The sequence below is a fragment of the Gorilla gorilla genome, chromosome 2 (genome assembly GCF_029281585.2).
Source record: "Gorilla gorilla gorilla isolate KB3781 chromosome 2, NHGRI_mGorGor1-v2.1_pri, whole genome shotgun sequence".
Taxonomy (NCBI): Eukaryota; Metazoa; Chordata; class Mammalia; order Primates; family Hominidae; genus Gorilla; species Gorilla gorilla.
Window position 1 is genome coordinate 20,363,953 of NC_086017.1, and position 26,354 is coordinate 20,390,306.

The window sequence follows — 26,354 nt, forward strand, 5'->3', positions numbered from 1 at the left end:
ACAGGGGCCCTCTGCTCACATTACCACTTTATCTTGGGCCCTGTTCATCCCTCCCCAGTCCCACTGAGGCCAGGGGTCTCTTTGTCCCATTCATAAAGGCACATGAGAGGTGAATAAAAGTATAACAATGACTGCACATAGAGAGTGCTCAATAAACACTTGTAACCAAATAAACAGGTAGCTAAGCCCTGGCTTCGAGCATCCTTTAGAGAGAAGATGATGCATCTTTGTTATTATATAACAAAACAGGTTGAATTCCATGGTGAAAATTCCACTACCTGGTTTCCAGCGATGGGCATGGGAAGCCTTTGTCAACCCATCTCAGGAGGAGGAGAGGAGCGATGTCACCGCCTCTCCCTGAGGATGGCTTGTGGATGGCTCTCCTCAACCTCCTTCCCCACCTATGCCTGTCAAAAGCTGCTGGGTTTAGATGCTCAAGTTTCTGTTCCGTATTATGGATCATTTAATATTCAAGAGATGGCATTAAATAAATATGTGAGCAATTATGTAATGTGTTTGGAAACAATCTGGTTCGTCCCAAAGTGCTTGGGCAAGAAACCAAACTTTAGCGAAGCAAGAGGCCTGGGTGGTGTCTGAAGGCTGAACAGGGAGGCACGTGGCCCATCTGCTTGTTTGCTCCCTCCCTGAGTTGGGTCTGTGGTTACTCATCTTCAGGCAGGCACAAAGGCAGTAGGAAGCCAGTGATGCTGGCTTGCACAGTTAGAAGCTCAGGGTTGCATGCTGGCTGCAAAGTTTCTTCTCTCTGGGCATCAGTTTTCTCATTTGTGAAAAGGGCTAATGGCAGCTACTGGGAAGGTCAGATGAGATGACGACTCTAAGCTCTGGCTCCGAGGACAAGCTTGTGCAACGTAAGTTGTGTCTGATGCTGAAAGATGAGCAGTGAGAGCTCTGATCTCTTACATGTTGGGTCCATGGGGCATGCACTCCAAGATTTGTATATCACCCTAATGTAAGGTTGGCCAAGCAAGGCAAATAGCAGAGGCCCCAAGAAAGGGCTTCAGGAGCACAGAGGAAGACATGGTTGATTTCAGCAAGGAGCCAAAGAAATCTCACAGAGCTGCTGTATATGCTGGCTCTGGAAGGTTGAGTGGTGTTCTGGCCTCAGAGAGATGGCTGCCCCATTTAACTAACATGCATCATGCACCTAGAAGGTCTATTCATTTGATAAGTATTTAATGAGCACCTACTATGTTCCAGCTACTCTGCTAAGCACTTTACATGAATCATCTGCAAAATACCGTTTTATAGATGAGGGATCTGAGACTCAGAGGGGCTGTCCCAGTTGCAGAACTAGTATTTGAACCTGGGACTGAGTCCAGCTGCCAAGCTCTCAATAACCAATAAACATACTACTGCCACCCAGCTGGCCTGTCCTGTCCTCTCTGTCAGCACTTAGCACATGTCCCAGTAAGCCCACCTGACTACCCCAGCTCCAAGGCTTCATGTGCAGGCTGGGGCATGGCCCAGAGGGTAGAAGAATGAAGTAGGACCAGGTGAGGTGGCTGGCTTTTCATTCAGGCACCGGTCTATCCTCCCAGGGCAGAGGCAGTGTCAGATCCGCCTGGGCTCCCCAGTGCCAGTGCTGGGACAGACCCTGGATTGACAACCATCCACCATGTGACATGATGGGGCCTTCCTCCTCCACAGTCTACACCATGCTCCTAGTTCAAATGCCATAGGGCTTCCAGGGAATTTCCCCAAACCGGCCCAATGTTGCATAAATAATACACATGTCCCCAATAGGATGACAGAGAGGAGAGCTGCTTTTAAACACTGGGTTCCTGCTCAGTTGACCCTCCATTGGCAACCCCCACCCCCAGCAGCTCTCTTCCCAGGCTGATACCCCCCAGTCAAGCCCCCGTCTCCAACTCACCCGTCCACGTCTTCTGGTTAAATGAGAGGTGTCAGGGTTTGGAAACTGGGGCCCATGTCTTGCTGGCTCTAGGGACTGGGTGACGAAGTTCAGCTCTGGAAAAGGGGAAAGATGGCATTAGTTAGGGGTGGGTGACATGACAGGGACCCAGGTCAGAAAGGAGAAGGGAAGGTAACCGTGGTGTGGAGTGTCCCCGATGCGCTGGCTCTAGGCTAGGGACAGGTTTGACAAGGACCTGGCCCTTGCCTTCTGCATTCAGACCAGCCTGGGTGGGCTTTGCCCCTCCTGGGTCCAGAGACCATCTCAGGAGTGCAAGTCCACCTGCTGGCAGGGGTCTCCCTGTCTGAGACTGGGAAGGTTGAGTGGCGGGCCCCAGAGAGAGGGCTGCCCCTTTCACTAACATGCATCGGGCATCTAGCCATTCTATTCATTTGATAAATATTTCATGAGCACCTACTACATTCCAGCTACTCTGGTAAACACTTTACATAAATTATCTTTGCTGGATCTTCATAAGATGCCACCATTGTCCCCATTTTACAGATGGCCTGTGTGTGGCCTGTGAGGGCAGAGGGGGTGTGAAAGAGTGGTCACAGGTGTGTGCCCTGGAGAGACAGAGATACTTTCTTGGGCAAGTGACTTAAATTTCCTGAGCCTCCTTTTCCTCATCTGGAGGATAGAGATCATAATACCTATTTTTCAGGATTTTTGTGAGGGGTTCCTAAAATATAATACGCATAAGTGCCGTGGGTCTTAGAAACGCCCGACAAACAGCAGCAGCAGAGGGCACTGGATGCTACATGGCTCCCTATCAGCTTCCTTCTCTCGCTCTCTCTCAATCCATTTATTCATTTATTTGGTTTTTTTTTTTTTTTTGAGATGGAGTCTCACTCTGTCATCCAGGCTGGAGTGCAATGGCGTGATCTCAGCTCACCGCAACCTCTGCTTCCCGGGTTCAAGCGATTTTCCTGCCTCAGCCTCCCATGGGGCCAGGATTACAGGCACATGCTGCCATGCCTGACTAACTTTTTTGTATTTTAGTAGAGATGGGGTTTCACCGTGTTGCCAGGCTGGTCTCCAACTCCTGAGTTTAGGTGATCCACCTGCCTAGGCCTCCCAAAGTGCTAGGATTACAGGCATGAGCCACCGCCCCCAGCCCTATTTGTAACTTTTTATTTTAAATAGTTATCGATTCAAAGGAAATTGCAAAGAAATGTACAGAGAGATCCCATGCACCTCCCTCCAGACTTCCCCAAGGTTAACTTGCACTACTGCAGCATGCCATAAAAACCAGTCTTGTGACATCATACACTCTACAGAGCTTACATGCAGCAGTTTGATGTGTGTGTGTGTGTGTGTGTGTGTGTGTGTGTGTGTGTGTGTGTGTAGCTCTATGAAACGTTACCTGTAGTTTTGTGTCACCACCACCACTACAATCAAGATGTAGAACTGTTCCATCCCTACAAGGCTTCCTTGGGCTACCCCGTTATAGTCATGCCCCTCATCCCTAACCCCTGGCAACCTCTAGCCTGTTCTCCATCTCTCTAATATTGTTCTTTCAATGATGTTATATAAATGGAGTCATGCGGTATATAACCTTTTGGGACTGGCTTTTTTTATTCAGCAGAATTCCCTGGAGATTCCTCTAGGTGGTTGTGTGTAACAAGAGTTCGCTCCTTTTTATTGTTGGGTAGCATTCCATACGTGGATGCATTACAGGTTGTTTAACTATCAATCAGTGAAAGGACATCTGTGTTACTCCTAGTTGTGGGGTATTATAAACATTTATGTAAGGTATTTTGTGTGAACAAATTGTTTTCATTTGTTTGGAATAAATGCCCAAGAGTGCAATTGTTGGGTTGTATGGCAGTTGATTTTTCTTTTTTCTTTTTTTTTTTTAAGAAACTGTCAAACTGTTTTCCAGTATGGTAAATGACTGTAGCATTTTACATTCCCACCAGCAATGTACAAGTGGATCCAATTTCTCTGCATCTTCATCAACATTTGGTGTTGTCACTATTTTCTATTTTAGCCATTCTGATAGGTGTGTAATAATATCTAATTGAGGTTTTATTTTGCATTTCCCTAATGACTAATGATGTTGCACATCTTTTCACATGCTTATTTGTCATCTGTATATACTCTTTGTTGAGATGTCTTTTGCCCATTTTTAAATTGGATTTTTAAATTGCTGAGTTTTGAGACTTTTTTGTATATGTTAGATACCAGTACCTCATCAGGTTTTGTGGTTTGCAAATATTTTCTTCTAGTCCATAGCTTAGCTTTTTATCCTTGTCACAGGATTTTTTTTTGTCTTTTTATCCTTGTCACAGGATTTTTTTGCCTATTTTATGGATTTGCTTTCCTCTTCCTCTTCTTCTGCTTCTCTTCTTCTTTTTTCTTCTTCCTCTTCCTGTCTTTCTTCCTCTCCTTCCTCCTTCCTCCTCCTCCTCCTCTTTCTCCTTCTCCTTCTTTCCCTTCTCCTCCTCCTCCTCCTTTCTTCTTTCTTCTTCTTCTTTTTGAGAAAGGGTCTCACCCTGTCACCCAGGCTGGAGTGCAGTGGCATGATCATAGCTCACTGCAGCCTTGAACTCCCGGGCTGAAGCAAACCTCCTGCCTCAGCCTCCTGAATAGCTGGGACTACAAGTGTGCGCCACTATGCCCAGCTAATTTTATTTATTTTTAGTAGTGACAAGGTCTCACTAAGTTGCCCAGGCTGGTCCTGAACTCTTGGGCTGAAGCAATCCTCACACTTTGGCCTCCGAAAGTGTTGGGATTACAGGCCTGAGCCACCACACCCAGCCTCTTACTTTTTGTCTACAAGCTTTATAGTTTTACATGGTATATTGAAGTCCATGGTCCATTACGAGTTAATTTTTATATGTGGTGTGAGACTTAGGTTGAAGTTATTATGATTTTCATTATTTTTTCCTATGGATGTCCAATTGCTCTAGCACCATTTGTTGAAAAGGTTATCATCTTTACTCCATTGAATTGCTTTTGTACCTTTGTTAAAAATAGGTTGGGCATATTTGTGTGGGTTTCTTTCTGGGTCATCTACTCAGTCCATTGATCTATGTGTCATATCTCTGTCAATACTACTGTCATGATTTCTATATAATAAATCTTGAAATCGGATAAACTGATTCTTCATTCTTTTTCAAAATTGTTTTAGATATTCTAAATTCTTTGCTTTTCCTTATAAATTTTATAATCTTTTCTGCATCTATACCGATTTTTCTGAGATTTTGATAGAAATTGCACAGAACAGACATCTTTGCTATGTTAAGTCTTCCAATCCATGAACACAAGTCTTTTTATTTATTTAGGCTTTTAAAACTTCTTTCATCTGTGTTTAATAATTTTCATCATACGAATCCTATAGATTTGTTAAATTTATACCTATTTAATTTTTTTGAGTGATTGTAAATGGCATTGTATTTAAAATTTTCATCATACAAATCCTATAGATTTGTTACATTTATACCTATTTCATTTTTTTGAGTGATTGTAAATGGCATTGTATTTAAAATTTTGGTGTCCACGTATCCATTGCTAGTGTATGAAAATACATTTTTTTTGTATGCTTAGCTTGTATCCTGTAACTTTCCTGAACTCACTTATTACTTCTAGGAGGTTTGTGTTTTTAGATTCCTTGGGATTTTTATGTAGACAATCAAGTCGTCTGCAAACAGGGAGAGTTTTATTTCTTCCTTTGAATTTGTATATGTTTTCTTGTCTTTTGCACTAGCTATAGCTTTCAGCACTATGTTGAATATAATGATGAGAGCTGGCATCCTTGTCTTGTTCCCAATCTCAGGGGAAAGCATTCAGTAAGTATAACATAGTTTTTAAAAATGCTCTTTATCAAGGTGAGGAAGTTTCTCTCTATTCCTACTTTTTCTGTGTTTTATGACGAATGGGTGTTGAATTTGCTTTTCCTACATTGATGGATACCATCACGTGATTTTCTTCTTTAGCCCGTTAATATGGTGGATTATATTAACTGGTATTTAAATGTTAAGCCAACCATGCATCCCTTGAATAAACCCCACTTGGTCATGATGCATAATTCTTTTTACACAGTGTTGAATTCTGTTTGTTAATGTTTTGTTAAAGATTTTCACATGTATACACATGACGGATGTTAGTCTGTAGTTTTGTGTGTATTGTCTTTGTCTGGTTTTGATATTATGATAATAGTAGCTTCTTAAAATATATTGGAATTGTTTCTTCCTCTTCTACTTACTGGAAGACATTGTATAGAATTGGTGTTAATTTTTTAAACACTTGGTAAAATTCTGCAGTGAAACTACCTGGTCCTGACAGATTCACAGCCGAATTCTACCAGAGGTACAAAGAGGAACTGGTACCATTCCTTCTGAAAATATTCCAATCAATAGAAGAAGAGGGAATCCTCCCTAATTCATTTTATGAGGCCGGCATCATCCTGATACCAGCATCATCCTGGTAGAGACACAACAAAAAAAGAGAATTTTAGACCAATATTCCTGATGAACATCGATGCAAAAATCCTCAATAAAATACTGGCAAACTGAATCCAGCAGCACATCAAAAAGCCTATCCACCACGATCAAGTTGGCTTCATCCCTGGGATGCAAGGTTGGTTCAACATACACAAATCAATAAACGTAATCCAGCATATTAACAGAACCAAAGACAAAAACCACTTGACTGTCTCAATAGATGCAGAAAAGGCCTTCGACAAAATTCAACAGCACTTCATGTTAAAACTCTCAATAAACTAGGTATTGATGGGACGTATATCAACATAATAAGAGCTATTTATGACCAACCCACAGGAAATATCATACTGAATGGGCAAAAACTGGAAGCATTCCCTTTGAAAACTGGCACAAGACAGGGATGCTCTCTCTCACCACTCCTATTCAACATACTGTTCGAAGTTCTGGCCAGGGCAATCAGGCAGGAGAAAGAAATAAAGGGTATTCAATTAGGAAAAGAGGAAGTCAAATTGTCCCTGTTTGCAGATGACATGGCTGTATATTTAGAAAACCCCATCATCTCAGCCCAAAATCTTCTTAAGCTAACAAGCAACTTCAGCAAAGTCTCAGGATACAAAATCAATGTGCAAAAATCACAAGCATTCCTATACACCAATAACAGACAGAGAGCCAAATCATGAGTGAACTCCCATTCACAATTGCTTCAAAGAGAATAAAATACCTAGAAATCCAACACACAAGGGATGTGAAGGACGTCTTCAAGGAGAACTACAAACCACTGCTCAATGAAATAAAAGAGGACACAAACACATGGAAGAACATTCCATGCTCATGGATAGGAAGAATCAATGTCGTGAAAATGGCCATACTGCCCAAGGTAATTTATAGATTCAATACTATCCCCATCAAGCTACCAATGACTTTCTTCACAGAATTGGAAAAAACTGCTTTAAAGTTCATATGGAACCAAAAAAGAGCCCACATTTCTAAGACAATCCTAAGCAAAAAGAACAAAGCTGGAGACATCACGCTACCTGACTTCAAACTATACTACAAGGCTATAGTAACCAAAACAGCATGGTACCAAAACAGAGATACAGACCAATGGAACCAAACAGAGCCCTCGGAAATAATACCACAAATCTACAACCATCTGATCTTTGACAAACCTGACAACAGCAAGAAATGGGGAAAGGATCCCCTATTTAATAAATAGTGCTGGGAAAACTGGCTAGCCAAATGTAGAAAGCTGAAACTGGATCCCTTCCTTATACCTTATACAAAAATTAATTCAAGTTGGATTAAATACTTAAATGTTAGACCTAAAAACCATAAAAACCCTAGAAGAAAACCTAGGCAATACCATTCAGGACACAGGCATGGGCAAGGACTTCATGACTAAAACACCAAAAGCAATAGCAACGAAAGCCAAAAATAGACAAATGGGATCTAATTAAACTAAAGAGCTTCTGCACAGCAAAAGAAACTACCATCAGAGTGAACAGGCAACCTACAGAATGGGAGAAAATTTTTGCAATCTACCCATCTGAAAAAGGGCTAATATCCAGAATCTACAAAGAACTTAAACAAATTTACAAGAAAATATCAAACAACCCCATCAAAAAGTGGGTGAAGGATATGAACAGACATTTCTGAAAAGAAGACATTTATGCAGCCAACAGACACATGAAAAAATGCTCATCATCACTGGCCATCAGAGAAATGCAAATCGAAACCACAATGAGATACCATCTCACACCAGTTAGAATGGCGATCATTAAAAAGTCAGGAAACAACAGGTGCTGGAGAGGATGTAGAGAAATAGGAACACTTTTACACTGTTGGTGGGACTGTAAACTAGTTCAACCATTGTGGAAGACTGTGTGGTGATTCCTCAAGGATCTAGAACTAGAAACACCATTTGATTCAGTGATCCCATTACTGGGTATATACCCAAAGGATTATAAATCACGCTACTATAAAGACACGTGCACACGTATGTTTACTGCAGCAGTATTCACAATATCAAAGACTTGGAACCAACCCAAATGTCCATCAATGATAGACTGGATTAAGAAAATGTGGCACATACACACCATGGAATACTATGCAGCCATAAAAAAGGATGAGTTAATGTCCTTTGTAGGGACATGGACGAAGCTGGAAACCGTCGTTCTGAGCAAACTGTTGCAAGGACAGAAAACCAAACATTGCGTGTTCTCACTCATAGGTGGGAATTGAACAATGAGAACACTTGGGCACAAGGGGGAGAACATCACACACTGGGGCCTGTCGTGGGGTGGGGGGAGGGGGGAGGGATAGCATTGGGAGAAATACCTAATGTTAATGATGAGTTAATGGGTGCAGCACAGCAACATGGTACATGTATACATATGTAACAAACCTTCATGTTGTGCACATGTACCCTAGAACTTAAAATATAATTAAAAAAAAAAAGAAACTACCTGGTCCTGGGGATTTTTTTTTTTTAGGAAATTTAAAAATTACAAATTCAATTTCCTTAGTAATTATAGGGATATTAAATTATCTGTTTCATATCGGGTGAATTGTGGTAGTTTGTGTTTTTTGAGGAATTGGTCCATTTCTACTAGGTTGTTAAATTTATATGTGCAGAGTTGTTCATAGTATTCCTTATTGTATTGATGTCTGTGGGGTCTGTAGTGTTATTCTTTGTTTCATTCTCAATTTTGGTCATGTGTGTCTTCTCTTTCTGTCTTGTTCTCTTTTTGGTTAGTTTTGCTAGAATTTTTCGATGTTATTGATCTTTTCAAAGAAATATCTCTGTGTTTCATTGGCTTTCTCTATCATTTTTTGGTTTTCAACTTTATTGATTTCTACTCTTAACTTTATTATTTCCTTTCTTCTGTTTGGTTTGGGTTTATTTTGCTCTCCTTTTCTGGCTTCTCAAAGTAGGAGCTTAGATTGTTGATTTCAGAATTCTTTATTTGCTAGTTATGCATGATGCTATAAATTTCCCTCACAGCAATGCTTTAGCTGGTTCCACAAATCTTGATAGGTTCTATTTTAATTGTCATTCAATTTGATATATTTTTAAAATTTACATTTAGACTTTCTCTTTGGTCATAGATTATTTAGATATGCATTATTTAGTTTCTAAGTGATTGGATATTTTCCAAGTATCTTTCTGTTGTTGACTTCTGGTTTGATTCCACCGTGGCCAGAGAAAATACTCTCCATGATTTCAATTCTTCTAATTTTGCTAATGTTTGTTTTATGATCCAGGATATGGTCTACCTTAGCATATGTTCTGTGGGCGCTTGAAAACAGCATGTATTCTGTTGCTGTTACGGGGAGCATTCTATATGTGTTGATTAGATTTTGTTGGCTCATGGTGTTGTTAAGTTCGTCCGTATTCCTGCTGATATCCTGCCTCGTTGCTGTATCAATTATTGGGAGATGAGTGTTGAAGTCTCCAATTGTAATTGTGGTCACTCCTATCAGTTTTTGCCTTACATATTTTACAGGTCTATTGTTTGGTGTACACATATTTAGGATTGCTATGTCTTCCTGATTGACCCTTTTATCACTATATTATAATAATATCCTTCTCTATCTCTAGTAATTTACTTTGCTCTGAAGTTGACTTTATCTGATATTTACATAGCCACTCCCGCTTTCTTTTGATTGATGTTTGCATGTGATTTTTTCTATCCTTTTACTTTTAGCTTGCTTATATTATTACATTTGAAGTGAGTCTCTTGCAGCTAGCATGTAGTCAGTCATGTTTTTCAATCCACTCTGCCAATCTTTGTCTTTGAATTGGTGTATTTGGGACATTGATATTTAATGTAATAATTGATATATTAAGGTTTAAGTCTGTCATTTTATATTTTGTTTTCTGTTTGTTCTTTCTGTATATATTTAGAACCACATCAGACTGTGTTACAATTTTTGCTTCAGTTGTCAAACATAATTTAGAAAACTCAAGAAGAGAAGGAAAGTTTATTGCATTTACCCATATTTTTGCTTATCATGTTCTTCCTCCCTTCCTGATGTCCCAAGAATTCTTTTTAAAAAATTGTCTCCTTTCTGTTTGGAGAACTATAGCCATTCTTTTAGGATAGGTCTTCTGGCAAAAAATTATCTTAGTTTTCCTTCATCTGAGAATGTCTTGATTTCTCCTTCATTTTTGAAAAATATTTTTGCTGGATATGGGACTCTGGGTTGATAGTTCTATTCTTTCAGCATTTGAGAAAGGTGCCACTTCCTCCTGACTGTAATGGTTTCTGAAAAGAAATCTGCTGTCATTCAAAATTTTTGCCCCCATAGGTGAGATGTTCTTTCTCACTGCCTTCAAGATTTTTGTTTTGTTTTCAGTTTTTAGAAATTTATTTTTTGTCTTCATGTGGATTTCCTTGGGTTTAACCTCTTTGGAATTTGCTCAGCTTCCTGAATCTGTAGGGTTGGTTTGTGTGTTTTTGCCAAATTTGGGATGTTTTTGGCCGTTATTTCTTCAGGTACTTTTTCAGCCCCATCCTCTTTTTCTCACCTCCTTCCAGTAGTCCAATGACACGAGTGTTAAATCTTTTGTTAAATCAAGGCTCTGTTCATTTTGTTTTCCAGCCTGCTTTCTCTTTGCTATTTTGATTTGGTAGGTAATTTCTATTGTTCTATATTTCAGTTCAATCATTCCTTCCTCTGTCCCTTCTGGTCTGCTACTGATTCCTGGCAGGCCCCTGGCTTAAGTCAGAACATAAAATTTAAAAAACTTGATGAATGTGCTTAATAGCAGACTGCTTTTGAACCTGAACTTGGACTTCCAACCTCCAGAATTGTGAGAAAATAAATTACTGTTGTTTAAGCCACCCAGTCTGTGGTACTTTGTTATGGCAGTCTGAGCTTGAATACCCTGAGCTTGTTGAGTTTGGGAGTGTAGTGTCAAAGAAAAGTATCTACAATTATCTGAAAAGGCTATTAAAATACTCCTCCTTTTACCAAAAACATGTCTATGTAAGGCTGAATTTTCTTCATATACATCAATTAAAACATCAATCATATCATAATAGATTGAATGCAGATGTGAATAGGAATCCAACCACCTTCAAGTAAATCGTTAAAGAGATTTGTAAAAATATGAAACAACTTTAATCTTCTGACTAATTGTTTTTGTTTTGGAAAATATAGTTATTTTTCATAAACTATGTTACTTCTGTACCACAATAGATTTGTTATTGTTATTTTTAAACGAATTAAGAAACAGTATTAAAATCAGTTTTAATTTCTAGTATTGTAAATTTGGAGAGATATAACCTACACAATCAACACTCTTTGAGTGTTCTTCATAATTTTTTTTTTTTTTGAGACAGAGTCTCACTCTGTCACCCAGGCTGGAGTGCAATGGCGTGATCTCAGCTCACTGCAACCTCCACCTCCTGGGTTCGAGAAATTCTCCTGCCTCAGCCTCCTGGGTACCTGGGACTACAGGCACATGTCATCATGCCCGTCTAATTTTTGTATTTTTAGTAGAGATGAGGTTTCACCATGTTGGCCAGGCTGGTCTCCAACTTCTGATCTCAGGTGATCCGTTTGCCTCGGCCTCCCAAAGTGCTAGGATTATAGGCGTAAGCCACCACACCTGGCCCTGTTCTTCATAATTTTTAAGAACATAATGAGTCTTCAGACAAGAAGTTTGAGAATTGCTGATTTAGGTCAGCATTTCTCAAACCTCAGTCAATCAAATATGACTGCCATCATGGTCACTATCTCTTCTATCATTGAGCTCATGAGTGTCTTCCCTAATCCGCTTGATTTAAGTTTAAACAATTTTCTTAAACGGAAAATTTCATCATTACCATCGGTGCAAAACCAGTGCCACTCACCACAAATAGGAGATGAGCACAACAACGAATTACAAAGAAAACAACAGAACATCCTTATGTCTGATAGATCCTATCACCTGCCTAGGGGCCTAGGCCAAAAGTCTGGTCTCTCATCAAACAGAGTTTAACAAATATTTGTGAGGAAGGTCATTAAAAATAGCCTACTTCCAGCAGAATCTTTTGCCTTGATGGACCTGGAAGACTGAAAGAGAACTGGAAATGGACTAGTTTTCCCATCAGGTGATGAGCTCTTTTTAATAACACCTAGTATCCTCTTAGATACCCTGGAAGTAGACACTCCACACTTTGGGAGGCTCAGATTTTAATGGCACCAAGATGAAGAGGTGTGTGGATCAGGCTCCCTTCACAAACGATGCTTCTGCCTCTTTGAAGGGGTGCACAGAAGAGGGCTCCACCTGTGCTCAAGAGCCCCAGATCACTGACCTTGGCAACTAAGCCTGAGTTAAGTGCTCTGCAGCTCAGCCAAGCCCACAGATGACGCTCCTGACAGTCTTCCTCCAAAATCAAATCAGCTCATGTCCTGCAGACACTTCACTTCAAGCTATATTTGCTCAACTCTTGTTTCCACCCGCCCCTTCCAGAATCTGTTTTTCCTCCTGTGTTCCTTTACTAGGAAAATGGCACCATGGCTGAGAATGTCTCCAGCAGTATTGTTTGAAAGAACCAAACCCTGGAAACAACCATATGCCCAACAGCCAGAGAATGAACCAATAAACTGTAATATCGTCATGGCAGGGAATATTGCACAGCTACAGAAATGCATAAACCACACCTGCAGGAACCACAGGGATGAGTCTGAGCAACAATGTTTCCCAGTAGAAGAAAGTTGGAAAGAAGCGAGTCTCAGAAGATTACATACTGTATGATGCCATTTTAAAGGACTAAGACAAAAGTGAAACTAAATAGTATGCATTGTAAGCATACACACACACGAAAGAAAACCATTTTTAGGCCGGGTGCAGTGGCTCATGCGTGTAATCCCAGCACTTTGGGAGGCCAAGGCAGGTGGATCACCTGAGGTCAGGAGTTTGAGACCAGCCTGGCCAACATGGGGAAACTCCGTCTCTACAAAAATACAAAAATTAGCCGGGCATGATGGTGGGTGCCTGTAATCCCAGTTACTTGGGAGGCTGCAGCGAGAGAATCGCTTGAACTCAGGAGGTGGAAGTTACAGTGAGCCAAGATCGTGCCTTTGCACTCCAGCCTTGCTGACAGAGCAAGAATCCATCTCAAAAAAAAAAAAAAATTAAATAAATAAAAAATAAAAACAAAACAAAATTTAAAAACCCAACCATTTTAAGAAAAGCAAAGAAATGGTCTGTTTCCTCTGGGATTGGACAGAAATTTGCAAAATTGGAAAATGCAATAATTGGGAATGCAGACATCATTTGATCATAAAGACGTTCATCATGGTGTTCTCTTATTGTTAGCAGTGGTTTTTTAAAATTGCGGCAACAATTTGGACACAATCTAAATGTCAAGTCCTAGGGGATTAGTTAAGTACATTACTGAGGAGTCATAGGATAGAATATTAGGCATCTATCAAAAAACATGTTTTCAAGTAATTTTTATGACCTAGGAAAATGTCTTAATAACCTCAAATAAAAAATGCAGAGTAGAGAACTGAAATGATATAGAGTCTCAATTTACATGATTCCAACAAGAAAATTACTACGGTTATGGTATGGAAAAAAAGATATAAGGGGAAAGACATAGTATTCCCCAAATGTCAATGTTGGTGGGGTTAGGATGTTTGATTCTTAAACAAAATGTCTTCATTTTCCTCATTTTCTATAGTAAACGTGCATGGAAGAAACCATGTTAGTACGCACACAGGCACATGCATGCCGGAGGCCAGTTGTGCATGCAGCAGGCTCTCTGTGTGCCAGTCTGTCTTCCACACCCATCTCTCAGCCTCCCCAACTGCCCCCTGGAGCTGGGATTCTGCGCAATAAGATGCCATCTGCCCGACTCCAGCAGGAGGCAAGACAGGGAGGTAGCAGGCTGAGAACCCTCTCCCCATATCCACTTCCTTACCACCTTCAGCCTCCCCTACAAATGATGCCTGTGTGTCCCCCTCACCCACCTTAGCCGGACACCTCCTTCCCTTGGGCCCACCCTGCCCAGCCCCTCTGTCCAGGGTTACCTACTCAGAACAGAGAAAGGGGCCTGTTCCCAGGACTTTGCCTGGTCCCGCCCCAGCTGCCAACCTCTCCACCCCGCTGGGGCCACTCAGCCCCTACATGGGGTGTGAAGGGGCTGCACCTTGGACAGCTCCATTCCAGACCCTGACTTGGGCCTGCAGGAACTCCTCCCTTCTGAGGTCCCTACCTTCCTATGGCCTCCTCTTTTCAGAGCTATAAATTAGCCCCCAAAGTCCCACCACCATGTATTCATCTTCCTCTGAGAGGCCACTAGCCTGTCAAATTGATGAGGTACAACCTATTGATCTTGCAGCCTCCACTTTACAATGGGGAGACTGAGGCTCTTAGAGGAAGACCTCGTATCTGAGAGCACACAGCTAATGGTGACAAAGCCAGGATTTGAGCCCAGGCAGTGGGTCTTCCAAAGCCAATAGATTAATGCTGTCCCATCCTCCAGACCCTCCGCTGCCATCAGTGAGCACTGAGCATCTGCGCAATGTCCTCTCTGAGTCAAAAATAGACCCCAAGGCTCAGTTCTGCTGTGCCATCTGCCACACACCAACTCAGAGGCAAAAATGTTGACTTGCTGCAGAGACGAACACTCCAGCAGCCGGGAACTGAGCAGCGAGAGGCCCCTGTGCCCTCCGAGACTTTCCTGGCTGGGGCAGGTCAATTGTATTGGTCTGGGGAGAGGAGAGCAGCTCGGGTCAAGGGCGGGGGCAAAGAGGCAGGCGGGTACAGCTCACAGTAGATGTAGGAAATAGCAGTGGGCTGGGACTCAGCGGCTCTGGCTGGGGCCCAGAACCGACTGCCACTGAGGCTGTGTGGCCTCAGGCAAGTCCTCTCTCCTCTTTAGGTCTCAGTTTCCCTGCTACAAGGGGTTGGAACATGATTCCTTTCAGGCCTGGTAAAGTCATATTCTATGGTAGTAAGACACAGGGGGCTGTCTTCACATTCCTGGCCCTTTAGGATTTGACCACATGCAACAGGGAGAAAGGATTCTTAGAGAGAGGAAGTCGCTGGCCCACGGTCACACCTTTCCTAACAACAGCAACAACAGTAACGACAACGGTCATATCTCCCGCTCCGTAAGACACAGGTGGCTTACATTTCCCAAAGCACTCTTATGCCCATTATTCCACTCACTGTACCCATTTCATAGGTGAGAAAACAGGCCCAGAGAGGGAGAGAGAGTTGCCTAAAGCCACACAGCTGCTCCGTGTCAGGGAAGACAGATCCTTGTTCTCATGCATCTGTTCCATGAAAGTTCTGAATATTAGTCCTCAGGGAGGCTGCAGGCACGGACTTTCCAAGTCCCTGTCTGGGGAAACTGAAGTCCCTTGTAAGGCAAAATCATCTTATGCCAAAGTGGAAGGGAATCTCCCCAGGAAATTTCTCAGTTTAGACATTTGCTGAACATGTTTCCTATGCTACAAAAATACTCACTGGGCATCCCAGCTGGACCATTTTCCCAACACCCTTCACATGTGTGACACCCCTTTCCATGGCATTTGGGAGGAGCACTGGGCAAGGAGTCTGGGCACTGCCTCTGTCATTTCTTATTCATCTTCTGTCCACCTGGTGGGGTCACAAACATTGGAGGGCTGGTCAAGCTCATGGCTGTGTCCCAGCACCTGACACTCAGCAGGACCACATCACTGTTTGTAGACTGGTGATGAGGTTCTAAGGAGCAGAGCCCAAAGGCATCTGTTTGTATCACACAGAGAGTGCTAGGAAAAGCCCCTGAAGGCTGCCACTCATAAGGGGCTTAATCTGTGCCAAAGACCATTCTCCAAGCTATATAGAAACGAACCCACTTAATCGTCATAGCAACACTAAGAGCTGGTGCAGAGATGCTGTTATTTCCTTGTCCACAATCCCACAGATCTAACCACCATGGGGCAAGCTGGTTTGATATGACACACAGCATCTGCCTGAGCATGTTCTTTGGTGAGCACATGCAACTCACCAACCCCAGCAGCTCTCAGCCAATGATTGATGGGTGTTGGGAGTTGGTGTATAGATAGTGTATAGATATCCCAGCTCTGTTCCCTCTCAGCTAATGATTGATGGGTGTTGGCAGTTGGTGTATAGATAGTGTATAGCTATCCCAGCTCCCTTCCCTCTCAGCTGGGAAAACCATGAGCTGTGGGTTCTACACTAGCTCCCAGATCCAGGTGCCCACAGTGATAATTAACTTGCTTGATAACACCTTGTTCCCTTTCCTGTCTCACTTCCCTACTCCCCTACCAGCATTCCTACGCCTCACAAATAAACTACTTGCACTTGAATCGTCATCTTATGATCTGCTTCTGGAAGAACCCAGTCTAAGGGAGGAAGGCACCAATATCATTCCCATTTTAGTGGGAAGAAAGCCAATGCTTAGAGCAGAGAAAATGACTTTCCCAGCGTAACATGGAAAGCTCATATCTGAACCCAGGCTTGTTTAACCTCAGAGGTTTTGTTTTAATCATTACATAGGCCAGGAAGATGGAATTAAGAGTGAGACTGAGCATCTAATGAGATAAATGACCAGGTCCATTCATTTATTCAAAGACTTTTTATTGAAATCAATTGCTTGTCAAGCCCCAAACTAAGTGTTGAGGGTACACTGATTAAATGCACTGGCTCTGGGATTGTGGGGATCAGGTTAAAACCATGTGCCAGCTGTGTGACATGGGTGAGTGACTCAACCTCTCCTACGAATCATGATTTGTTGTCTGTCAAATGGAGGTGCCTGAGCCATGTGGCTTCCTCCCCTGAGTTCTAGCATCACTAGGTGAGGTCAGACGCCCCTCCTCAGTGGGCCCCTTCCCTGTGCTGGCCTTTGTTTACCACCCTGTGCTGTACTGTTCACTTTTCTATCTTCCCTGGACTCTGAGAGCTCCCTGCAGGCAGAGTCTTTGTCACGTCTGTCTCAGCACAGGGCTTGGCAGGGAGCACAGGGCAGGGGTTTGAGATGGTTGAGAAAAAGAAAGAAAATGTGCCTACCACACAGGTTCCTGGGAGAGCAAACAAGCTCATGCATATAAATAAGTGCTCAATGTGTGTTATCTGTAAGATGATGGCGACACTGGTGCTGAACATTGGAAAGTGAGAGGCAGCGGCAATACTAGCATGTCCTATCACTTAGGCCAGCCAGTGGTGAAATAAATCTGAATTGCAAAGAAGTTTAAAGTTTGCATTTTCCATACTTTTTATTCCTTTCTCTCTCCTTCCCTACCTCCCTCTCTCCTTTTCACTTCCTTTTCTCTCTTCTTTCTTTTTCTCAACCATCTCAAACCCCTGTCCTGTGCTCCCTGCCAGGCCCTGTGCTGGGACAGAAATGACAAAGACTCTGCCTGCAGGGAGCTCTCGGAGTCCAGGGAAGATAGAAAAGTGAACAGTACAGCACAGGGTGGTGAACAATGGCCAGCACAGGGAAGGGGCCCACTGAGGGGCCCACTGAGGAGGGGCGTCTGACCTTACCTAGTGATGCTAGAACTCAGGGGAGCCACATGGCTCAGAGAGGTTAAGTCACCTGCTTAAGGCCACATAGCAAGAAAATGGTCTGACTCCAAATCCTATATATTTCTAATATCTTGCTATGGGATCACATTCTGTTAACAGCCCAAGGAAGCAATAATGACAATGACTTGTATCACATGACAGGTCTTGGGAACTTAGCCCAAGGGAGTCTCTTGTGGCTGGCTAGCTACAGAGAATAGAGCCTCTGAAGTTTCAATAGAAAAAGCAAGTGAAGATCTGAGACCAATATGAAAGCAATAAATGTTTACTACAGAGGCTGATAAGACATATTAATTTTTTTCTGAAACCTAGAACTGAAGTAAATAGCAATAATGCAACAGAACACTTTCCTGAAGATCAGGACCATATTGGAATGTAGACAGAGTGTTTTACCTGGCCATGGAATAGTATTGGTTTCTTTTTCTTCAGTCTCCTCAAGATGAACTTAACTATATAATAAATTTTGATTTTCCCCTTTTTTATTTAGCATAGAAATAAACTTGATCCTAATATTACAGGCCAGTTTTTTTTCACCCCAGAAAGCACATGTTTTGTCTATGTGATAGTTTTTTAAAAAGGTCTAGTGCCCTCTGAAGTACAGCTGCATCAAACACTTCTCCCTTCCAGCAGGACACATTCTCAATGCTCCAATGAAAGTCAACAGGAGTACAGGTTCTGATGCACAGAAATCCATTTCACGGGAACCCTGTCAAGACTTAATGTATCCCTCCAGGATCCCAGGCTGCCTGGGCACCAGCTTCATACACTCCTCTGATTATAGCAAGGATCAATGTCACCCCGGTCTATGGAACGAGTTGCAGAAGAGTTTTAAATAATAGGAAATCCATGCCGGGTGAGGTCATGGTGAAAGCGAAGGGGAAACATTCACAGTTGTTCTGGGAGAGATGGAAGCTGTTATGCGCAGTCGCCAAGGCCTGGCTGCAAAGTAAACCCTCCAATCAGGCAGGTTGCTGGCAGGATATGGTCCGGCCTGCTGTTCCTGTGGCTGAATGGTACAGTCTGGTTTTACCCGACTTGGATCAGGCAAGTTTGAGGCTCAGACAGCACTGAGGCAGGTGGGAATGTGTGTGGAGACCTTCTACTCCCTCTACTCTCATTTAGGTCTCTTTCTGGCCTGGGCGAATGTTTTACGAAGGGGACTCCAGCCAGAGACAGCAGGGCATACCAAGTCACTCAAATAACTACACGTATTTTCTACTGCCCCCTTCTCCCAACACATAGCCTCCTGGAGCTCAGCTCCTATTCTTAAGGAGCTCATGGGACAGTTAGAGTCCTGATGGAGGAGTGATCAGTGAATTCAGTGGGGGAAAGATGAGAGACACAGCCTGCAGTGAAGCAGGTAGTATGGCTTTAGGACCTGGCAAGGCAGTGGTGAATGGACGTGCCGATTATCAAGCCTACCATGGGCACAGATGGGGCCAAAGGGGCCAAGCTCAACATCTCAGATGTGGATCTGTGATCACCGTCACTGCTACTTGCAAAATACAATCCTTGATACAGTTCCTTCCTCTGTAATACCTCACTAACACACATGCATATTCCACAGCCCTGCTTTGGCAATTCAAAATTTTGTATAAAGAAATATTTTGCTATAAACATATTTCTATTCTAGGCTAACTCAGATTTAGAGACAGATTTTTCTTTCCTTTTAAGAAATCAAGAGTTCAAACCTTCAGCCCGGCAACTGTACACAATTGCTCACAATTATGTTTCATTCAAACAAGAACACAATGTATCAATCATATTTACCTGTTTTGGTCTGTCTCCAATTCCAAAAGCTACCTTGGTCTGCCAGTAAAGGGGAGTCACATCTGGGAATGTCGTGGCCATGTGACCCCAAGCATGTCTCACTTTCCCCATCTGTTGAAAAGGGGACTCTAGCTTCTTCCTGGGCTGTGGGAAGCAGGACATGAAGTCTAGGCTGGGCCAGCTCCCTAGGGCCCTCAGCAAATGGAAGTTGCGAACATTAACGCTGCTTTTGAACAATGCCAAGGTTGCATAAGAAATGTAGCCATGCCTATCATGGGGCTGGGTTTGGGCTTTCTGTAACACTGATTTCGAACAATGTCAAAAGTTGCATAAGGAACCTCACTGTGCCTATCCTGGGGCCCAGTTTTGGCTTTCTAGAGCTCGCCTGCGGCAGCATTTCTGCAGCCGGAGAGGGAACACCCTTCCCACGGCCGCCGCCTCGGTGCCGGTTGGTGACTCATAGCACTGGCGAGGGGCGTGGGCGGGAAACCACATAGGCATCACCATGGCATCTGACAGATTTGCCCCTGTGGAGCTACTCTGTAAAGAAAAGGGGAAGAGGGGGCCCTTCTTCTCCTGCAAGGTGAGTGGGGCGCAAAGGGAACAGCTCTCGTCAGCCGAACCCCCTTGCTGCAACGTGGCTGGAAGCCAACCTTAGAGAAGGTGGCAGCGTCCTGCCTTCTGCCCAAAGTAAGTGCTGGCCTGGCTCCTGGGGTGGGGGAAAAATCCCATCTTGTGGGTGCTGCCCTCCATAGCTCCCTCTCACACAAACAAGTTCAAAGTCTTCTCACATACTTAACATCAGAAAGGCAATCCAGAACCTCCCATTTGTGAGCAACAGCTATGTGCTGGGTTGGCTGCCCCCAGCACTGCTTTTATGTTATTTGCTTCCTTCCATCCTCAGGATGACTTGTTCTTATCTCCTCTTACAAATGAAGAAACTGAGGCTAGAAGTTGCCCGAGGCCACAGTGCTGCCCTGAGGCAGAGCTGGGGTTCCAACCAAGATGTACTCCCTGTGCTCAAAAATGGGTCAGGAAATCTACAAATGGGTGTCTGTGGGCATGTGAGAAGCAGGTGAACTGGAGAACATCCAGGAAGTGCAACTGCTGAGGCCACAGACAGCTCAGGGCAGAAACACTCATTTTAGGCAGCTGTCATTTTCCAAAGGACTTTCTATGTGCTGTCTCGTTTACTTTCCATAACAGTTCTATGAAGTGGGAGCTAACATCTCCATTTCGAAGGCAAGGAGGCAGAGATTGAATTGCTCCTCAAGGGCATCCAACTGCTCTGCCCTCTATGGCCTCCAGCCTCCAGTTCCCCATCTGTGCAATGGGAATATATTAAAATCACACCCTCAGATGATGTCAGGGTTAAATGAGGTAACATAACAGAAATGCTTTAGAAACTGCAAAATGCCACCGGAATTCTATGGAGTATTATTATTTACTAAAATAGCTTAGTGAAGACAACACAAATAAGTCTGAGAATTGCAAGGTTCTAGATTCAGACCTAGATTTCTGCAGAGTGCTTAAGCGGCATTCTTTCCTGGACTGGAAGCTCCTGAAAGCAGGGACCACGTCTGGTTTGCCTCAGTTTCCTCAGTGCCCTGTTCCATGCCTGACACAGAGAGGGACCTTGAAAAAGCTAGGTGAAACTATTCAGGATTAATTCAGACTGGGAAAGAGGGTGGAGGGGAAGAACAATGGGATTGAGGGCTGGAAGTGGCCTTTTAGAGGTGGGTGACCACAAAGTTGACGTTCCAACTCTTGAGAATGAAAACGCCTCTTTTAATAGTCTTGATAAAATGGAACTGTTCTGGGCCAGCAGGGACATACAGTCATACTACTTAAATACTTAGTACTTATTTAGTCTGATCCCCATGTTGTGGGGGAAACTGAGGCCCTCAGAGGATTGCAGAGCTGGGGGAAACCCAGGACTCCCTGCCCCTCCACAGGCCTGCTCTTGAAAGAGTCAGAGCAGCAGCTCGGAGTGGGTGGAGCTTGCTTTTAGTGCCTGCAGCTCTCTGGAAGGAACTGGGTGTTATCGAGATAATCCAAAGTTTCTGTTGGGTAAATATCAACACTTCTGGGCCCGTTACTAAGGGCCTGGGTGGTTGCTAAGCGGCCCTATGACCTCATGAGGGGGCCATTGTTTAGCACTCAATAGGCATCCTTGAGTGACATCCCCCAGCTCCCAAATCCCAGGGGCCCTGGGGTTTTGTGAAAAGAAGCAAGAGATTATAATGAGCAGGAGCGGTCCACAGACCCACGTTTGTTTTCTGGGGGTCTAGTGGGGCGGGGGTGGGGGCTGCAGCTTTTCAGAACAAGGCATAGGAAGGCATGAGGGCCCGGTGAGAGGCTGCCAGCTGCCATTGCTGGCAATAGAAATACCCCAGGAATAAAGAATTAACCCCATGTATGGCGCTTGACCCTTTGTAACCCACGTGAACACTCATCCTCTCACTTTGTTTTCAAAGCAGCCACACCATTTCACAGAAGAGAAAACTGGGTCCAAAAAGGGGAGACAGCTTGCCCAAGGCCTCTCAGAAATGTCTCAGTTTCCAGGTGTGGAAGGCAGAATAATGGCTGTACAAAGACACCCACATCCAAACCCCCAGAGCCTGTGAATATGTCAGCTTATGGCAAAGGGAAATGAGGGTGCAGATGGAGTGAAGGTGGCTCACCAGCTGACTTTAAGACAGGGGAGATCACCCTGGATGATCTGGGTGGGCCAATGGAACACAAGGACCTTTAAAAGTGGAAAAGGGAGGCAGAAGATTCAGTGTCTGTGAATCAAGGAAATAGGCAGCCTCTAGAAGATGGAAGAGGGCCGGAGACAGATTCTTCTCCCCCGCAGCCTCCAGAAGGAATGCGGCTCTGCCTCGATTTCAGCCCGGTAGACCTATGTCAGACTTCTGACTACAGAACTGTCAGCTGATCAATTTTAAATCTGCTGGTCTATGGTTTTTTGTTACAGCAGCAGTAGTAAGCTAATACACCACACTTAGAAATCTGCAATGCCTAAGCCAGAAGCAGGGCCTTGAAGATCACATTTAGCTTTTTGGAGTTCAGAAAACAGAAGGCCCAGGGGAATAAAATGATTTACTCAAGGTCCCAAAGCAAGTAACACAAACAGTGACAGGCACCTCTGGGTGTGGGTCAGACCTTGTTGAGGCTACTGAGGCCACCTGCCAGGGAGTTGGAACTTCTAGGCCCCTTCCCTGCCATTCTCTGCCAGCTGGCCTGATCAGGACCCCAGACCCCAAACCTATCCCCTCTGAACCTTTCTTGGGCACAGGCAGGTCAGAGGCCCATTACGTGACAGGCAGGAGGGTACTCTCCTCCTTTTCGCCCCTGCCAAGCACAGGCAGCCCAAAGCCTATGGCCTCAGTGCCTTTCTTTGAAAGTGGGAATAGCACCTTCCACATCAAACGGCAAGGATAAAATGTGAGCACACAGTAGGTGCTCAATGTCTGCTCTTAGATTTCTCTCAGCCAGGCCCAGGCACTGCTCTGTGTTTCACAGCAACTGGCTGTTTCCTCTCAGCCTTCTTTGGCATCTGAGGGCTTCATTCCCAGAAGGGCATTATCTCTGCCCAGCACACAGGAGTACAATGATTGCCTGTTGAATGGACCACAGGATTAACACCTATTATGCTTCTGTCTCCTCCCCTTCACCTAGAAAACTCCTATGTATCTGTCAAGGTCCAGAGCAAATGCTGCCTCCTCCGGGAAGCCTTCCCTGACCTCCCTGTGCAAGGTCACATTCATCTTTTTGTGCTGGGCTTCTGGCTTCCTTGTGGCACCTTGATGTTGGTGCTAAGGGCTCCAGCCATGGTGGCCAACACATCTGGGCTCCAATGCTCCAACACATCTCTGGCCCTGACAGAGTGATTCTTGACTAGTTATGCCTCTTCTCTGAGCTTTGTCTCCTCCCCTGTTGAATGGGAGGAATAGCAGCACCTCCATTGTGGGGCTGGTGGGGAGAAGCCCATAAGATGCTGTGTGGGAAGGGTTCCTTACAGGGTCCAGAGTGAGCACGCAGCAAAAGGCAGTGGCTGTTTTCACTAGAATGGCTGCTATCGTCCCAGATGCCCGCATAGCTGGCCTGATTAGGATCCCAGAGCCCAGATCCCACCTTCTCTGTGGCTTTCTTTGTGAGAGACAGGTCAGAAGCCCTCTTATTTTATTTTTGAGATGGAGTCTTGCTCTGTCACCCAGGCTGGAGTGCAGTGGCACAATCTTGGCTCACTGCAACCTCTGCCTCCCGGGTTCAAGCAATTCTCTTGCCTCAGCCTCCTGAGTAGCTGGGATTACAGGCACCCACCACCACGCTTGGCTAACTTTTGTATTTTTAGTAGAGATGAGGGTTTCACCATGTTGACCAGGCTGGTCTCAAACTCCGGACCTGAAGTGATCTGCCCTCCTTGGCCTCCCAAAGTGCTGGGATTATAGGCGTGAGCCACTGTGCTTGGCCAGAAGCCCATTTTATGACAGGCAGTGCTCATGGAAAACCCAGGTTCTCCAGGCCAGGGATATGTCTGATTTGTCTTTGTGACTGCTCTCAAATTTTTACTGAGCACCTGGTAGGTGTTAGGCTCTCCACTAGCACTGGGGGAACAAGGGTGAACAAGGTCTCTGCTCCCTCGAGCTGTCTTTCTAGTGGTGGGGGAGACAAATGTTGAACAAACTAAACATTAAATAAAAATTGACTGTGTCAGGAGAGGATTGCCGTTGTGAAGCACAAGGCACGGTGAGTGGCAAGTGACAGGAAGGGCTTCTGTCTTATAGAAGGGGGCAGGGAAAGCCTCTCTGAGGATGCGGCCTTAAGCACAAACTAGAGTGAGCAGCACAGATGTTTGGAGAAGAAGGCTCCTAGGGGAGGGGAAGAGCAAGGGCGAAACCCCTGAAGGTGGGGTGTGCCTGGCGTGTTTGAGAAACTGCAAGGACACCACATAGTGTGTGCTCAGAGAACAGATGCAGAACTGAAATGTTATTCTGTCATTTATATTGTTTTATTAAACTTTAATTACTCCTATTTATGTATTCTTTCTTATTTTATTAAGAAGAAACTCATATTCATTGAGCCTCTTTCACATATCTTGTCACTGAATTCTTACAGCAACCCTCTGGGGTGGGTACAATTGTCCCTATTTTGCAGGTGTGCAAAAGTGAGGCTCAGAGAGGTGAAGTGCTTTGCCCAAGGTCACATAGCTGGTAGGCAGCTAAGTCAGGATTTGAGTCTCAGACTAGGCTATATTTCAGTTCATGCTTTTTCTTTTCTCTCCAGACACCAGGCTGTGATGGCGGTGAAGCCCCCAGACTATCCTGCCATGAGTCACTCTGAGCCCCGAGAAGTGGTTCCCTTCTCCCTCTCCTGGCTAGGTGTTTCTAATTGGCATCTCTGGCCTCCCAGCCTTGGTCTCTGCTCTGAGATGCAGAGGTAAATATGCAGCTTGGGCCCTGGGTGGCCACTGCGTTCTGGAAGGCACAGTTCCAGGGGCCCAGAAATGTCACCCACTGAGGAGATAAATGAAGATGCCAGAGAGTAGGCAGACGCTTGGGAAGTGTGAACTTTTGGGGACTTATAAAAAGTTCATCAGAAAAGTCAAACTGCCGACGCTTTGCCAGATCGGCTTGGGTCTCTCCCGCCTTTGCAGCATCTGGGCTGCCTGGACGAAGCTAGATTCCCGGGGAGGTTGTGCCCCTGCTGCAGCATGATGGAAGGAGGCAGGAGAGCCTTCTGGTAGGAAAGCCGATGCAGGAAAGGTGGACAGAGCTCCTGGAGAGGTCTGGCTGGAGTGAGACCCAGGAGCTGGGGTTCCTAGAGGAGCGGGCACTGGAGCTGGCCTCTTGGGAACAGAGGAGAAACGGACTGGGCATTTAGGCAGGGACTGCAGGGCACAGTCACTGAGGGCTGAGTTCAGGGAAGGAAGAGTGGTCTGAAGTGACTGGAGTGGGGCCTGTGTACCAGAGGGTACATTCTACACCATTATTCTGTTTTAACTTTCACCCACTGTCATTTATCTCAGTACATGGCAGGCATGGGTTTGAACTCCAGTCCGTGTGAGCCTGCAGTCCATGCTGTTGCTATACCATCCTGCTAAGAACAGGAAGGTGAGTCATCATGGTGGCAAGGACCAAGCTTATAGGGGAGGAGGGCAAACTCGAAGATCAAGTGGTGTGGCCAGGCATGCCTCCAGTGTGGGGATGCATCTTGGTCAGAGATGGTAGCATGAAGGCCCCCAGCCAGGCAGTGATACGGGCACGTAATGTAGAAATAAGGCAAGACAAGGAAGGAGACGACAGGTCCTCAGTAAGCTCCCAAGCAGACTGAAGTGTGCTTCTGGCATGTCCTCAGAACTTATTCTCCATATGGATGCCAGTGGGGCCTCTGCTGGCATTTACCTCCTTCTTTGGGTCGGAGCAGCTAGAACTGCCTTTGGGGAAATGCTCAACCCCCCAGCACCCGCACTCTCAGACTGTGAGGCTCTGATGGGGCTGACCCTGTTGGTGCTCCCAGGATGGGTGTGATTCATCCCAGCCTTGACCAAACCAAGCTGTGTAGCCTCCAGCTAGTGACTGGTTCATGGAAGTGCATGTCGTCTGTGAGCCACTGAGAGGCAGCCCTAAGATCATTGCTAGGACTGCAGGGAATTAAGTGCTCCCTT

At 44.6% G+C, this 26,354-nt stretch overlaps 1 protein-coding gene across 10 annotated transcripts in view; it reads right to left on the minus strand.

The window, feature by feature from the left end:
- The window catches only part of ATP2B2 (ATPase plasma membrane Ca2+ transporting 2), a 385,217-nt gene that overhangs the window by 209,147 nt on the left and 149,716 nt on the right, over positions 1 to 26,354 (minus strand). For all 10 annotated transcript variants that reach the window (XM_031009131.3, XM_055383610.2, XM_031009128.3 and 7 more), the window contains one exon: positions 1,895 to 1,989. The gene's annotated coding sequence lies outside the window, so the exon portion shown is untranslated. The remainder of the gene's footprint in view (positions 1 to 1,894; positions 1,990 to 26,354) is intronic.